Raw genomic sequence first — 13,772 nt, forward strand, 5'->3', positions numbered from 1 at the left:
GCTGTGTAAATTGCATTTAATACCTGGTTGTCTTGTGCTTCATTTCTGAAGCCCTTTACCACCTATGACATATAGGTACGTCACAGTCATGTATCCACCTTTGATGCGGGTTCCAGCGAATCGTGATCCACCCGCGGCTGTTAAAATGTTATATGCCGCTGATTTTAATGCTGACATGAGTGATCTAATCAAGCATTTTGAACGTTTGTTGGGTGATTGGCAGACTGTTTAGACAGACTTTTTCACAACACTTAGTAGAACTTTAAGAATGGGTAAGTACTCATTCAGATAGTGTTAGTGGTGTAATTCTCCATGCAGAACAGTTAAAGTGACTCTGTTAGCACTGAATGAGTGTTCAAACTAAGTACTGCTACTTGGTGCATAAAGGTTTGGCCAATCATTTAAATACACCTTCCCACCTACTTGTTTCCCTTGATCTCCACCCCCATCTCCTGCAATTAACAGCTCTGGTCTGCCTTTGTACATTGAGCACCTATATTTGGTTTTAAGGCAGAAGTCACACTACCGTATAACACGGCCAAGTGCTATACGATAAAACCTCACACAGCACTCAGCCCAGTGTTACTCTATCGGGCAGCTCAGATCTGCAATTATTTTCTCATGCCGATTCTCTGCAGAACGGGAGCCGAGGGTCATTAGCTTGCTGCATCGGATGATATACGCTGGTGTGACTCCAGCCTAAGGGTCCCATTTCACTTAACCACGCACCAGCGATCCCGACAACAATACGACCTGGTAGGGATCGTTGCTGCATCGCTAAATGATCGGTAGTAGCTGCCAAATAGGCAGATCTCTTCAGCGACGCAGCAACGATCCAGCGATCAAACACAGCAATGCGCACTGGCCAGCGGGACGCCGACCACGAAAAATTGGCCCAGGACATTCCTGCATGATCAGCGATATCCAGCAGGGGAGCCGGTCGCTACTGCGTGTCACATGTAGCGAGATCACAGGCGAGATCGCTGTTGCGTCACAAAATCGGTGACGCAATAGCAATCTTGCTAGCGAACCCGCTATGTGAGATGGGGCCTTTAGAGTCATTCTATGCTGATAGAACCTCTTTAAGGGCCTTTTATGCACGGTGATAATCATCTAATCAACCATACAAATGTTCATTACTGGTCATTCCCAGGTGTAAACACACCCAGCATTCAAACAACAAATTTTTGGCGACCGCACAACCCCTCTGGCTTTGCTGTAAGAATGAGATGTGCGTTTCACAATATATTTTAATGTAATTTTTCCATGATAATTTTTCAACACAGCAGGAAAAAAAAAGAATGCTTGACCAGAGTAAACTCTTTTTGATCTTTTAATCATCCCTAGAACCATAAAATAATGATAAAAGTGTATTATTATAAAAAATAAATAAATAAAAGATAACAGAATTTATCTTTTTCAGCTGGGATTCTTTAATCTACTCCTGACAAGGTCAATATGATTTGTGTCACCAAACACAAGTGCATATATACAAATAACATTTAAAATCATTTTTTTTCAAGCTGGTGTTATAAAGTACGGTATTCTAATTTACTGAGATAATGACTTTTGGGTTTTAATTGGCTGAAGCCATAATCATCAACATTAACAGAAAAAAACACATGAAATAGATCACTCTGTTTGTAATGACTTTATATAATATATGAGTTTCTAGAATTGTATTGAAGAACTGAAATTAATTAACTTTTTGATGGTATTCTAATTTTGCGAGAAGCACCTGTATTTAAGGCTAAAAATAACTTTTGCATTTGGGTTGAATTAAAAATTTTGCATTGTTTTCTTTCTATAGTCTCCATATTGCAGTGTTTATTGCAGTCCACAGAATGAGTTGACTGAAAATGGATTACAGAATCCACTATGATGGTCTCATGAGGAATTTTTAACTCTTATCTGTTTATTTCTGAGCTACTTTCAGTTGACTTATGACCACATTAAAATGTAGAGAAGTTGTCCACTACTAGGACAACCCCTTCTTGAACTAAATGTTTGGCCCTGATCAAATAAAAAAAAAACCTATACTCACCTCCCGTGCTGGCGCCGTTTCAGCGGTGTCCGCATTCGTGTCCCAGTACTCTCCTGCGGTGTTGTGACACATGGTGCCTGCCGCCCAATCAGTGCTGGCATCACTGTCTCCATCTTTGTATGGATTGAACTTGAAGAGGAAGTTAGGGATCAGCTGTAGGCCGGACTTCCTCCTCATGTTCAATCCTTACGAATGTGGAGACAGTAACGCCAACACTGATTAGGCGCCAAGCATCACGTGTCACAACACCGCAGGAGAGTCCTGGGACACGAGTGCTGACACTGCTGAAACGGCGCCAGCACGGGAGGTGAGTATAGGTTTTTTTATTTTGTCGAGGCCAAACATTTCAAGAAGGGTTTGTCTAGTAGTGGACAACCCATTTGATGTGTGGGGAGACAAGGAGCCTATAAAAGCAAAAAGATGCAGAATTTGTAAATAAACCCAATTACAAAAAGGATTTTTTTTTAGCCCCATATACATGAATTTAAGTAAAAAAAAGTCCCGAAAGGTGGACAACCTGTTGCTCATGGCCAGCTACCTGTACACCAGGAGCAGAGACTCTATCCTTATAAAGGAAGGGTCTGATAATCCAACATGCTCATTGGTATTTTGTCACTCTCTTTGGTTGGAAGACTCTTGAATGCTCTTAGGTAAAAGCAGTTTAATAAATGTGTGCAGCTGTAGAATTTGTCAGAATTACTTCCATTGTTCGTGTCCACCGTATTTTGATCTCAACACACTATAATATTTTATGCTACTGATCTCTCAAACAAAGTGTAGCTGCATTATGGCTGAACCGTACTTGTTGCTGTAATATAAGAGTCAATTTAGTGTAATACTTTGGTAATGATGAGTTTATTAGGTGGATCCCCCATTACGGAGGAATACATTTAACAGGTTACCATGGCACCAAAACATCTGCAAAACAAAATCAAAGGAATGATGAACACATTTGCGATCCCTTTGTTGTTGATGTTTCTTCCAGATGCACAGAGCTATAAAAGAGCTATCAGTGAAGCTATCCATTAGTTGCCAATTCAGAACGATTTCATCAAGCTATCCCCAAGCCATTTCTAAAATCTGCCAAACGTAGCTCCACTTGAATAAAATCAAACTGTCAAGTTTTCAGTTAGTTTTATTTTTCTCTCGTAATCTTCAGTATGTGCAGCACAGGAAACTCATTTACATCCCAGTCCTTTGTTTTCTTTATTAAGAAAACACAGTTTAATGTGAATTGAGACGAAGCGCCTACACCCTCACGATGTCCGGAAGTTAGTGTGACATATTTCATGAAAGTGAAAACATTCAAAGATAAGTTACATAATTAAGAAATGTAGCCAATATTACTCTAGTTTATTAATAAGAAAGCCTCCAGGAAACTTCAGCATGTGTCTGGTAGTGGGCCAATTCAAGGTTTGCTCCAAGTTCCATCACTGACACTGATAATATGAATTGTCCTCCTTTGCTTTAGTCACTTTGATATATCTGACATTTCATTTCAGTGACACGTAATGGAATTCACAGAATGAAACACTTTTGTAGACTTTGCACTAAAATTTAGGAAATTTGCCTTAAACTTTGAGTAGACGTTCTACATGCCCCACATTTGTCCCAGTGACCTTGTGCTGTTAATAAGTTTCATACATTTTTAGACTTTCTATTCTAAGCGTATACTAACATTTTGTTTGCATACTTTGCTCCCATATTTTCAAGACAGATTATAATTTTCTGCCCAGATAAGGGCTAACCATGCCCACTTTCGAGCATGTCAAATTTAGCCACTCATTAGGGTACATTGAGGGCTCGCTCTCACTGATGTATAACATGGCCGAGTGCTATCCAATGTTTTATCAGATAGCACTCTACCCAGTGTTATACTATGGGCAGGGCAGATCTGCAATTATTTTCTTATGCCAATTCAGCATGAGAAAGCAATCGCAGCACGATGAGAATAAAATCGGACCATGCGCACCCATAAAAGTCTATGGGTCAGTGTGAAAAATCAAGTCATCCGAGAGCAGTCCAATTTCAAAGACAATGGAAAAATTGGAGAAATTAGTTTCTCCATCTTCTCCACACCTGTGATATGGTTCTCTCATGCGAGAGAAAGAGATCACACTAAGGTGACACTCGGCTCACGCCCTGATAGTTTGAGTGATTGCATAATTGGTCCGATTCTCTTGCATGAGAAAATCGACAGCCGTGTGAACGAGATCTTAAAGTGAACATGTCGCTCCATTCATGCTGCCCAAACCACGAGCTGCATAAATCAGAACAATCACAACCTATTATGCTGTTCTCTGAAACGCTCTGACATTTGAGACAAAGCATAGTTTGACGAGCCAGCCGGGAACTAGAGGTAGAAACCTGACTAGTCTTCTCCCCATACCACTCACACCGCACTAGTTGATTCACAGGCCTCCCCTTATGTACACACATTGGAGAGAGCTGTCGACTTTAGTGGTGCAGACAGAAATTGTCCTGGGCCTTTGTCGGGCTAGTCAAGTTTCTCTCTAAAGTCCCCGGCCAGCTTTTCAGCTCTTCAGAGGAACATGTACCTGGATGCAGTCAGTCTCTAACTCTCACTGCCCATGGATTTGGGAGCATGAATTGAGTAATAGGTTCCCTTTAAAGAGTACCTAACATTAAAAATGATCTATCCCGTATTTATTTTAACATATTAATTGTAAAAGAACAACTAATTTCTAAATAGAAGTTATTAAAATATCATTACCACTTTTAATAACTGTGGGAATGGATATGAAAATTATATGCTAATGCGACTATCAGTAAAAAGTTGTTGCGATTTCCTGGCATAGCTAGCGGCGCTACATCATTCCATAGCAGGAAGGTGTCATATCTGTGTTACATACACTGCCCAGAGCATATGGCATGTTCAGTGTTGTGAGTGAAGTGAGTGCACGCTGCTCTCGGGTTAAAACCTGTGTTCTGTATACTTATTTTTCAATGGAAACGCCTTGCTGTATTGAGGATGGCATGGTTTCTCGCTGACCCCTTTGGACCATGCAGGCAGAGAGACTAAAGTAAGTATACACATATAATTATATTTTAATTTTTTTAATAAAACTATATTTTTGGGTTTATTCAAAAGTAAATGTCATTGACTTTATTGGCTTTCTAGAAATCCCATGTCCACTATGTTCGCTTAGTCGCCTGTGGATCACCCACGGAGACTGACATGCGGTGAGTCTTTCTCTTGCGGACACGCTAGTCTCCGCAACAAAAATAATATCAATCGGAAATGTATTGAACGTGGTGAATCCACACGGTTCAGTGAACACATGCGGATTTATCTGTGCTCAGTAGTAGGCAGCGCTTTGTACGCAGTGAACATACGCTGAGTCCAAATCGCTGCTAGTTCCGGATCGTGTTCACCCCGCCTTAAAGTCCCATTCCAGTGAGGATTTTTTTTTAGCTATGAGTAAAATATATCCAGTATCGGCATTAACACTATAGAGGACCAGAGCAGCACTGGAAATAGCAGAAAACCATTTTAAATATACACTGAACATTTTTTATTCATAGCTTACAAATGATGAAATAGAAATAAAAAAGAAGAAAACTCTACTGTGGGACTTTTACTAGGTCAAGACCAGGCCATTTTCCTCATTTCTGACCAGGAACACTTTGGGGTTTTACCATGTATGTGCCCTAAAAAATGTCATCTGGATATTCAAATAGGTTTTGCCTCTTTTTTTTGTCATACATGGCACTAAACTTGTCATTTTATACTCCTAAAATATAGAAAATTTGTAACGTGTCTATATTGCATATTGTATTTTTACAAACACAAAGAGAGTTAAACTATATTAAATTGTATTCCATTTCCATAGAAATTATGTTTAGATATTGGGCATATTTTTTTCTAGTCAGGGTGGAACTATAAACAGTAATTCAAACTGGTGATGTTTCTTTTTTTTTTTCTTTTTTTTAATTTATTTTGTCTATATTTTATCTGTATAACCAATTCCAGTAGGGGGTCTGACAACACAAGGAAAGCCTGATTCCAGAGCGCTTCATGTGGATTCTGTTAAAATGTTCTCAGACTATATTTCATCATACGCCGTGTGCATACTATCCATACAAACTGCTTGTGGCTGACGCGTTTCAGGCGTACGCATGGTATAGTTAATGTGTTGCGTGCTACATCAGTACTCTAGGTTGCTGAGTAGCTACCGTATTTGATTTCCTGCACATTTATCCACTATTTTTAGTATTTTTAGCTAGATGTGTGGAAGTGGCTACATAAGTATTTTTCTGCTATAGCAATACATTGCTGATCAGGTAAGAGAAAACTGAATAAGAAATATAGACTATGTCTTCTCCAGAGTCATGAACTCCTTTAAATGAATACTTAATGTATTTAAGACCTGAATCTTATTTTCGTCTTCAAGACAGTAATGATACAATACAGGAACACAGCCATTATTTATTAACCAATACTTTGTGCTGTCTTAATGCTTCATTATGAAGAGTGATGAGCTATCTGAAGATTTCACATCTGCAGATTATAGGAACATGTTGTACTTTTGGAAACAAAATGTTTCCATGTACTGTAAGTATATTGCATTTTAATTTATGCAATAAATTTGCAACGGTTAATGGAGCCTTAGCATGCCATCAGAAAAATGTCTATGTACACCAACTGAGTCCAACCGGGCACACCAAACAACTAAGAAGATGGAAAAACAATGCAGATACAATTTTTTAGCTATATATTGGTTAGCTGTTTCTGTAACTCATAAAAAAGGGAATATGTCAATTGTTCATATCATTAATTGTAGAGTAGTGCAGGGTTCCTAGAGTGCTCTGTTGCAAGCGATACAGATATTATTCCTATGCCAAATCACAGAAGTACGGTAAGTCCTTTCATGGGGAGTTTGTAAAATTCACAATTGCTTTAGTCAGATTTTCGAAGTCAATGCATTTTTTTTAACTTAGCCTTGAATATGTCCATTCATATTTTCTTGCAGGTCAGTGGGGTCTGAGTTGTCAGACCCCTACCAATCACTCAGTAAAGGGTTCAATAGATAGCATAGGATTCGACCCCGACCAGTCTGCAGGCAATTAAAGTGCCTTGCTAAATATGAAAACTCTTATGCAATCTCTAATTGTATTTTTTTTTCCATAAAATAATAGTAGAAAAATAAATTTGACAAATTTCATACTGCCCAATAGGGCTAATAGAGTCCTACTTCCTGTTCTTCACATGAACATTAGCAACAATATGTGAACTATATGCTGTATTGCTTTTTGGTCTGATGAAAGGAAGCAGATTCCCGAAACGCATAACCTTTATGACAATACTAGCTGAAGAGCCCGGCGCTGCCCGTGCATAGTAACTAACTGTGGTTCGTTATAGCAAATTATAATTATCCTCCATCCCATAGTCCCGTGCCCATATACCCATCATACATATCCACGATCCCATAGGCCCATGCCCATATACCCATCATACATATCTTCCATCCCATAGTCCCGTGCCCATATACCCATCATACATATCCTCCATCGTTGAGTACCCATATACCCATCACACATCCTCCATCCCATAGTCCCATGCCCATATACCCATCATACATATCCTCCATCCCATAGCCCTGTGCCCATATACCCATCATACATATCCTCCATCCCATAGTCCCGTGCCCATATACCCATCATACATATCCGCCATCCCATAGTCCCGTGCCCATATACCCATCATACATATCCTCCATCGTCGAGTACCCATATACCCATCACACATCCTCCATCCCATAGTCCCATGCCCATATACCCATCATACATATCCTCCATCCCATAGTCCCATGCCCATATACCCATCATACATATCCTCCATCCCATAGTCCCGTGCCCATATACCCATCATACATATCCGCCATCCCATAGTCCAGTGCCCATATACCCGTCAAATATATCCTCCATCCCATAGTCCCGTGCCCATATACCCATCACACATCCTCCATCCCATAGTCAACCATTATGACATCATAATGAGCGGCGGGGCTTGCAACCTATGATGACATCAGCGTCGCCAAGGCATCCATTATGACATCATAATGAGGGGCGGGGCTTGATACACACACACTTTTTCCCCATTATGTAGATAGGGGCAAAATTGTTTGGCGAATTGTAACACGCGGGGTTAAAATTTTGCCTCACAACATAGCTTAGGACACTCTCGGGGTCCAGACATGTGACTGTGCCAAATTTTGTGGCTGTAGCTGCGACGGTGCGGATGCCTATCCCGGACATACACACATACATACACACATACATACACACATACATACATACACACATACACACATACATACACACTTTGAGCTTTATATATAAGATGAATAAAATAGCACCTTTTACTGTACTCCGAAACTGATTCTATGTCCATTTTGTGTGACACTGCCAATTTGGCATGTTTCTTTTACTTTATTCATACCTAGTATTAGAAAAAATAGACAGTCTCTCTTTCTTTGCATAGAAGTATAACATTTACCGGCTCTAATCTGGGCAAAGGTCTTTGTGAAAGGAGGAAGAGGAGGAGAGGAGCTATAACATTGTCTGTTGTGAATAATGGTTCCTGTATTCTCCACTGTGCATTGTGATCCTGCCTGTAATGATTATGAGATTGCTGAAAAGTCTTTTCTAGGCTCATTAGCCATTGTGAAAATGTTAAAATCTGCTTTTTTATATATAAATAGTGATATGAAATATTGAAGAAAAGATTGCCAAAAATCTTTAAAAAATGCATTTCAGATAAAAGCCTGACAAACTATAGTTTTCTACATACGTTTTCCAAACATAATTTTATTTTAATGTAGAATACACGTGGACATAAAAACTTATATTCTAGTTCAAACAATTGTTACATCTACCATTTTTTGTATGCCACCATGACTTGGTTTATTGTCATCTTTTTCACAAAATGAGTTATTAATCATTTACCTAAAATACAACGTGCTTGGAATACTACTAACCTAGAGAAGTAAATTATTTATTTCAATTACAGTAGCTCCGCAAGTGTCCATAGGTAGCCTAAAACGCAAGAACAAGGTTCACTATCCAAGGTAATATTCCAAGGAGGAGAGGAAAGCTGTATGGCTTGTGGTAGGGTATTCTAAAGAAGGGGAGTCATGTAGATGGTGATAAAAATGAAGCTTGTTTTTAGGGAGAAGATTATATTTAGGCAAGTCTTTGAAGAGAAGTAAAATGATCTTTCAAGCAGCATGGCTGGAGAGAACTTGGTGCTTACAAGGCTTGTGCATCACAAGATATAAATCCATAGGATAGGTTATTAATATCAGATGGGTGATGGTCCAAATCATTGGACTACCACCAATCAACCGTTATAAGCTTTGACAGTGATCAGATGGAAACCCATTGAAGGAGCTGTACTGCCCAGCTCTATGGAATGTTTAGAGGTTCCTTTGAACCAGAGCTGTTCAGCAGTATCCAACAATGACCGCTCTCTACCCTCTGAATGGAGATGTGGACATTTTTGTTAATGCATACCATTTTACAAAGGTGTTACCATTTTTTACATTGCCACATTTTTAAAGGCACCATTGCAATAGTGATTTTCTCTGCTAAGATTGGGAGAAAATATCCAAAGTATATATTTCTAAATCTTGCAGACTTTCTAACAAGCGTGACCTCCAGAATCGCAGAGGTGCAAGCTGTATGATTTTTGGAAGGGTTATAGCCAAGAAAGATTATTTCAAGCTGATATGCTAAAATATAATGAGTATCCCATGAGCGTTACTGGGCTTGAGGGGGTGGTGAAAAAGAGAGCTAGGGATGGTCAAAGAAAGACAGAGAGAATGCTTCTTCGTTGGTCAGAGAGCTGTTGGAAAGGTGAAAAAGAGTAGGCGCAAGTGAAGATTAAAAGCATTTTGTGACTTTCCTTGTAGTTTGGGGTTAGGGACTATTATGTGAGAATAATAGTAATGGTATATGAAGACAATTTCTTGACAGCAGTATGGTTAATATCACAGATGAGTAAAATGTTCAAAGGATGGTAGCAAGTCTAAAGATTAGGGTGATTTAGAGCTCACTAATGATAATAATCGCTCCAGTGCTATCATATACTATAACTTATACAGTATATATTAAGATATAGTATATATATAGTGTATATATAATACTGTATGATATTGTATCATGGTACCTTCTGTACTTCACTGGTAAGTGTTGTTTTTATGTTTCCATCAGATAGAAACATCACTGTTCGTACCTACTCTAAAAAAAATCTAATTACTTCCTGATTTCAAGTTAAGAGTTGCATGAAAACCATGTCCTCTAATGAGACCTTCACAATGCGATCCTCAGAGAGTGAATTAAGGTCTGCCACCCCATTCAATCTTTCATAATGATTTTATTTCATCCTGAAACTTGCTTTCGCAAGAATACAGCATATTTCCAAAGGAACATCAAAATAAAATGGAGCGCGACAAAAAGCTTAAAGCAGAAAATGGGAATTACAAATATTTTGATCTCCAGCACATTATTTAAATTAGTTGTACAAAGGTTTTTATTCCTGATATCTTTAGCAGCGTATTTTGAGGTAAAATGCAAACATTCATAGTAATGTATAATATTCCTGTTTCCACTAATCTCAGCTTATGGAACATTTTTGGATGAATTTGTTTAATCAGATGGAAACTTAAATTTATCCTCTAGTATATTCTAGGTAACTATACTATATTCTTTATTGAATTACATAGAATATATTTGAAGAAATGAATACACAATGGTGTTGTTATTTTTACTGTATATAATTAAATCAAAATAAGACACCTCATTAATAATTTATTTGCAAAGTAGATACTAAGGCTTTGTAAATGTGGGGCACTGAGTGACCAGGAGGCATGTGGACTGAAATACTTTGACTTTAGTAATAAGGCTTTGTTCACACGTGCTTTTTTTCAGGATACTCGACTGACAGGTCCATAATAGTATCCATCATGCTGTGCTATTTTTCTTTTGCCAGTAACATGATGGAAGCCAGTACCTTGATAGGTACTTATATTTTTGTAGCTATTAATTACCTTTGTGCCTCTAGGAAATTGCCAATATTGTTATTTTTAACATTTTGCTTGTATTCATTTGTGTTGTTCTTCTTATTTTATGTTTCTCTTCAACTTCCTCTGTTCCTTCCCTTGGTGTCCACATCCTTGATCCAGTGCCGCGGACATATAATTTCAGACTTTTGAACATTGAACGTGACAAACAAATGTCTGACAATATCCAATGTGCATCTTCTTCCACTGCGTTGGGACAATTGTCCACCTAAACTTCTAATAGACACACTATGTTCTTCCACAGTGACAAATATACAATTCGTGAGTATGCCTAAGATTAAAATATTATCCTATAATGTAAAAGGCATAAACTGGTTCATCGAAACACTAGATCTTTACAAGACTTTGCAGAAGGCATATTGGGTCTTGGTGGAGATTTTAAGGTGACCCTGGAATCCTTTTTGGATTCCTCCTCAAAAAAAATCGGTAATCTCACAAAAGGCCCTAACAAAAATTAAATCCAATCTTCAAAGCGTTCAATAGACAGATCTTTGGCGATTAGCCTACCCATCCACCAAAGATTTTACCCATTGATCGGCCACACATAAATCCTATCAGAGATTTGATTGTATCCTAATACAAATACAATATGCAAGCCAATGTTTGACGCCAAGAATCAATTCCCATATCTTCTCTGATCACTCACCTATAGACGCTCGACTTGCTGTTCCCTCTATTCCTAGAAAAGAGTAAAGATGGAGATTGAACAATATTCTTCATAAAGCCCCAGAGATAACACCAAATAAATAATATGCAAACTAAATTAATATTTTCAATATAACAATAATGGAGAGGTGCCTCTTCAAACCTTATGGGAAGTGCATAAGTCCTTCATACGTATTGAATTTATAACACTAGCTGCTCACCTTAAAAAGAAGAGGGACAAAGAGCACATTGATTTCCTGAACAAAATTCATAAGATCAAAAAAACACATAAAAAGTCACTTTTACTTTCTCATTTCTCCCTTTTAAGTGAGCTTAGCATAAAACTAAGCAACCTTCTGAACGTACAGTCAGAAAACAGTTACTTCTACTCTACATACAAATACTGCGCACATGGAGATAAATCATGGCCACATACAAGCCACGGAAGAACTGACTGTGCCTGCACTGCCAGCAGGGGGCACTGGAGGACGAGGCGCACTTCCAGCTTCACTGCAACAAATACTCAGCAGTGAGGGCCTCCCATTCCAGAGACTTTCCATTCACAACCCAGACTACCCATCCATGGACGAGGAGAGGAAATTCTGTATCCTACTGAGGGAAGAGGACTCAACAGTGGAGATCGCCGCCCAATACGTCACCATATGTCATAAGCTGAGAGGAACTTAAAACCCCCAAATGGACTATTATTTCCCAAATTGTGCCCCCAACACCCCATTCCCATAATCCGCGATCCCCTCCCGTCACATCTATTTTCCTTGCTTTGGCAACACTAAATGTATTTTGATCCTGCCAATAAAGCCTATTTGAGTTTGAGTTTGAGAACAACTACATTTTTGTGTGCACAAATTAAGCAAAGAGTGGCAGAATCCTTTATTAAAAAATAAAGCAACCACCATATCCAAAAGAGAGGAAATAACTTTAGAATTTTTTAAAAATTACGAGAACCTATATAATCTAGAAGCTCAGTTTACCGAACCTCTTAAAGGTCTACCCACCGCCATGCAGTCACAGCTGGCAGGAAAGACCACAGCTTGAGGCCTGTGCTGTAGGTGGGGAGTGGGCACCCTCTGGTGGCGCTGCACCCTATCTCCAGCACAGACCACAAACCACCGCCTTTCCTGCCTTCTGTGACTGCACGGAGGTGGGTGGGCAGGCAGAGGTGGGACACACATCCCACACACACACACTGCTCTCCCAATGCGATAGCATCGGGCCCACATCTACACCGTGTGCAGAATTGTTAGGCAAGTTGTATTGGAGAGGATTATTTTTATTATTGAATAACAACTATGTTCTCAATCAACCCAAAAGACTCATAGATATCAAAGCTTAATATTTTTGGAAGTTGGAGTGGGTTTTTTTTTTAGATTTGGCTATCTTAGGAGGATATCTGTTTATGCAGGTAATGATTACTGTGCAGATTTATTAGTCAACTTAATAAAAACCAAATATATACCCATCTCACTTGTTTATTTTCACCAGGTAAACCAATAGAGCAACACAAAATTTAGAAATAAACATTTCTGACATTCAAAAACAAAACAAAAAAATCAGTGACCAATATAGCCACCTTTCTTTACGATGACACTCAAAAGCCTTCCATACATAGATTCTGTCAGTTGCTTGATCTGTTTACGATCAACATTGCGTGCCGCAGCCACCACAGCCTCCCCAGACACTGTTCGGAGAGGTGTACTGTTTTCCCTCCCTGTAGATCTCACATTTTACGAGGGACCACAGGTTCTCTATGGGGTTCAGATCAGGTGAACAAGGGGGCCATGTCATTATTTTTTCTTCTTTTAGACCTTTACTGGGCAGCCACGCTGTGGAGTATTTGGATGCATGTGATGGAGCATTGTCCTGCATGAAAATCATGTTTTTCTTGAACGATACCGACTTCTTCCTGTACCACTGCTTGAAGAAGGTGTCTTCCAGAAACTCCCAGTAGGTCTGGGAGT

The 13,772-nt window shown here is 39.0% G+C and overlaps 1 protein-coding gene across 1 annotated transcript in view; it reads left to right on the forward strand.

Annotated features, from left to right (window-relative positions):
* NALF1 (NALCN channel auxiliary factor 1) overlaps positions 1-13,772 on the forward strand; it is a 751,636-nt gene that overhangs the window by 211,181 nt on the left and 526,683 nt on the right. The gene's annotated exons all lie outside the window — the stretch shown is intronic.

The sequence above is a fragment of the Dendrobates tinctorius genome, unplaced genomic scaffold, assembly GCF_039654945.1.
Source record: "Dendrobates tinctorius isolate UK_male_01 unplaced genomic scaffold, ASM3965494v1 ptg000026l, whole genome shotgun sequence".
Classification (NCBI taxonomy): Eukaryota; Metazoa; Chordata; class Amphibia; order Anura; family Dendrobatidae; genus Dendrobates; species Dendrobates tinctorius.